Here is a 4,202-nt window from a genome sequence, read left to right as displayed (position 1 = left end):
CATTTTGTATCTTTAATAACATACACAATGGTTACCAGCCATATTCATAACAAAAGTTATTCATAAAATGTATCTATAAATAACATTTTTTCCTTTTTGGTGTGAAAAGCTTGAGAATGTCCCAGTGTAGGGGGGTGGTTGTTGAGGGGGACAGGGGTTTGAAATAGAGAACCTGGCTTCCCCAAAGCCTAAACCCCCAAATCCCCTCCCTCCACCTCGGCCTCAGCACAACCCCTCAGTAGGAACAGGGATCAGAGGGTCTGTATGACTCTGGGGCTGGGATGAATCTCTTGCTTATGATATAGTGTTCCACTTAAGTGAGGTCATGACAGAATAAGGAGTGGGGGTAGAGTAATGGTGAAAGAAAAGGGGATAAGGGTGGGGAAAGAAACCAAAAACCATCCCCTTTCCTTTATTCCTTACCCTCAAGTCTTTCAGCAACCAGACCTGGGAGTGGAGAAGGGTTTGTGTCAGTGGAGGAAGAAGACATTAAGGTAACAGACTTCCTGACCTCACTGGCTGCCCTGGCTCCCAGCCTTCAACCTCTGCATCTGGGGAGCCAGGGCTGGGGGGAAGTCTGGGAAGGGCTAGGGAGATCTGGAGGAGGGGGCTCTGCCCTCTCCCCTCATAAAATTCAGGCTCCCCCTACCACTTTCTTGGCCCAGAAAGAGGCCTGGGGATTCTAAAAATGAGAGGGAATTATCAGAGAGGAAAAACAGTTAAGAACTATGTAAATATGTATCATAAATAGGCCTAAGAAATTAATTGCAGAGAACCTCTGATAAACGGCAAAAGGAGGTGAGTGAGAGGAGAGTGGCTCCTGTCCTCGGGGAATGATGGGAATGGGGAAGGAGAAGAAGGCAGCAAGGAGGTGAGGGGGGTGGGGAGGGAGAGAGAGACAGAGAGACAGAGAGAGAGAGAGCGCGCTCGGGCAGACAGACACTCTCCTCTCCTCACCCGCCTTTATCTCCTCAACTCCTCTCAAATAACGTTCAGGAGAGCAGATTATCTACCTCACTCATCTCTCCCCAAATGTCAGATTGTTCTGAGCAGGCCCCACAAGATAGTGGGTCAGTGAGTCTCTGGGGGAGACTGTTTCCTTGGGAGGGGCAGGTGGCCAGCAGTCTGGAGGAGGCAGGGGTGGGATGGGGCCAGGTGGGGGATGAAGGAGGGAAGGAGGGGGCAGGCAGGCTGGCCAATCTCTGCCCCCTTTATCCTGGCTCCCCCCTACCTCCCTGGGCCTCAGCAGAGATCCCTCGACGGGCCTGGGAGTGAGCAAGGCGTGTGCCAATGTTAAACAAAAGCTAAAAGGGTGAAATAGTAGAAAAATATTAGAATGTATAGCTGAGCCAGCCCACCCTCTCACTGTCGCAGAGAAGCCCATTGGGGGTTGGCCCCTGTCTGCTGCCCAGGGAGACTATGAGTGTGCTGGGCTGTGGGTCCCGTCAGATGGTGGAGGTTTTGTCTGTCCCATCTGTGGTAAGAAAGGGAGGAAGGGAGGAAGCTCAGGAGCTGGTGGGAGGCCCAAGAAAAGGTGCTCAGGTAGCCTGTCATCCCAGTCAGGCCCTCCCTGGAGTCCGGCCTCCCCTGTGGACCCCTCAGGATGACTCTGGCTTGCTCAGTTCAGAGGTGGAGACACTGCTGTGTAGGTGGGAGGTGGCTCAGGGAAAGAGGAAATGCTCACCACCCAAGGCGTGTTCTGTCATGTTCAGACACAGAGACTCCAGAGTGGGATTGATCTCCAGGTCAGGCCCAGGGACTGGGCAGTCTGGAGGGAACATGAGAATGGCCCGGGGGGACAAGTGGACCGGGAGCGAGTGGGTGCGCCGCACAGAGCTGCAGCTCTGGCTGGGCATGCTGTTGTTGCCACCAGGGTTGGCGAACCACAGGTTCTGTCGACCCTGTCCCCCAAGGCTGGGGCTGGTGAGGGCATGTCAAGGGGAGATGCCCCAATACCCGAGGGGCTCAGAAGGCCCATTCTGCCAGGCAGAAAGGCCCAGGGAGGCATTGGGAACTGCCGCTGGGTCCGCCGGGCCACCCCCATCCCTACAGAGCCAGCTATGGGGAGTGAGTTGGAGCCGAATGCCCAGCCTTTCTGCTGCCGGTGGTTCTGCATCTCTAGTGTGGCTTTGTGTAGGAAGGTGTGGAGGAGCTTCAGCATTTGCTGTTTCCAGGACAGCAGCCATTTCTTCTGTGTCTCCGTGAAAGCCTCATGAGTAAGGCAGTTTTCGATGAACTGGAGGTAACTGGTGATTCTTTCCTCATCTGGTCAGGACACTAGCAGCTGTGTGCATACTTTGCCCATCACCCGTGTAAACTGACTGGGGATGTCTCAGTCAGCGCCGGGAGCCAGGGCTGGCTCACTGTCACCAGTGGGAGCTGGAGCTGGTGGAGGGGGTAGCCCTCTGCAGCTGGAGGGTCCTTGACCTCACTACCCTTATCTGTGCCAAGGTGAGCCAGGGGAGGCTCTGCACCTGGCAGCAGTGGCTCCCCCCCAGCCCCTGTCCTTGGCAGTAGAGGTGGTGGTGGTGGCAGCAGCCACAGTGGCCTGGAGGACACTGTAGGCCTTCATGGGGGTGATGATGATCTGCTGTATCTCCTGCAGAGCATTTGGCAGATTCCCTTCCAGCACATCCTTCTCCAGGGATTTGAGGACACTCTGCCTCTCTCGTAGCTTCTGGATGCTCAGGGCTATCTTGTGGCAGACACCTTTGGTCACATTCTGAGACTCCAAGTGCTGCTCAGTCAGTGTCATCATCTCCTCATAGCTCATCTGTGAGAAGAGGGCCGTGTACTTGTGGAAGCAGAGGCTCTTAAGCCACGAGGGCACATCTTTCATGCCACTGCCGTCCTCCTGGAAAGTGTTCTGGCTGGAGCCCTGCTCCTCCATCTGCTCACTGCCAGAGGAGGCCACACTGCTCTGGGGCGAGAGGGGTGCGTGGTCGGGCATGGTGAAAGCAGCCCAGGCCCTAAGTTCCTCTGGACTCGGCCACTCACCAGAGGCCTGGGGCTTCGTGGGGATGAGCAACATGGAGTGCTTCAGTGGGCTGGGGTGGATTTGGCAGGGGAGACCTGCATTTGTGTTGCTCCCAATACTGTTGATGGCTGGCAGCACTGAGCTGGGTGGGTGGAAGGGCATTTGTCCATTTTCCTTGGGTGGCTTGTCCTGCCAGGCTGGTCCTGCCTCCCCAGGGCCCAGCTCTGCAGGGTTGCCCCACTCATTTGAGCCCTGGCTTGAGTGGTAGGTGGGCTCAGGCTGGGTGCGGAAGCCACTAGCTAGCTGGTCTTCCAAGTGGCTCAGCCAGAGGGCCAGCTTACTGTGGTCCTCCAGCGTGGTGGCCGGGTGGATGAGGGCATAGGAGAGCACCTCGTGGCTCTTCTTGATGAAGGCATTGCTCTCAATCGAGTAGGCCAGCCATTTCTGCAGCATCCTCATGTACTCCTATTTGGCCTCTGTGTTACCCAGCTGAAGCAGGGGTAGGTGGGACAGCAGGAGAGACACCACCCTCTCTTTGGACTCCGGCTGCCACTGGCTGACAATGGCAACACTGTTGGCCTCTGACTCCAGCAGGTGAATGTCATTGTAGTCTGCCAGTGAGTGCTCCAGGCAGAGCTGCAGGAAGTGGGCCTGGATGTGGGTGACCAGTTTCAGAAGTGACAGCAGGGCCACTGTCTGATCACACTCATTCCATTCCTTGAACCAGCCAGCGAGGATGCCCACATGGTCTCGGAACATCATGGTGCCAGGCCTGGGGCCAAGGTGGGGGGGACAGTGGTGACGAGGGCCAGTGCTGTCACATGGTCTCAGCTCCAGGTTCCTGTTACCTCTCCCCTGAGGGCCAGGGCTTGAGGACGTTCCCTGGCATGGTGGCAATGGGTGGTGAAGGGAGGAGGACACCTGCTCACGTTGGGAGAGGTCTTGGTCTAGCCACTCCTCTCCAGGCTCCTCAACAGATCCTCAGTGGGACAGCTGAACAGAGTGAACTGGCCTGGCTGTCAATTCCTCACAGGCTAACTCCAATCGATTGGTAGTGGCTGTCTGGAACACTGCAGTGAGAAGGGTCCACCTCAGCCTCCGCTGCTGCTGCTGCCCTGGCCTCCTCAGGCAGCCGCCACTGCCATCACCCCCTTTCTGGCCCACGAACTCCCTTCCCTCCTCCCACACGGACCACCACTGCCACCATTTTCCGGGAGTCTTGTTT

At 56.5% G+C, this 4,202-nt stretch overlaps 1 pseudogene; it reads right to left on the bottom strand.

Moving 5' to 3' along the window:
• Positions 1-1,417: 1,417 nt before the first annotated feature.
• LOC118898543 lies at positions 1,418-3,739 on the bottom strand (annotated as a pseudogene).
• Between the last annotated feature and the right edge of the window lie 463 nt (positions 3,740-4,202).

This window comes from Balaenoptera musculus, chromosome 7, assembly GCF_009873245.2.
Source record: "Balaenoptera musculus isolate JJ_BM4_2016_0621 chromosome 7, mBalMus1.pri.v3, whole genome shotgun sequence".
In the NCBI taxonomy this organism is placed as follows: Eukaryota; Metazoa; Chordata; class Mammalia; order Artiodactyla; family Balaenopteridae; genus Balaenoptera; species Balaenoptera musculus.
Note: the sequence above shows the minus strand (reverse complement) of the source record. Positions and strands in the feature narration are given on the sequence as shown.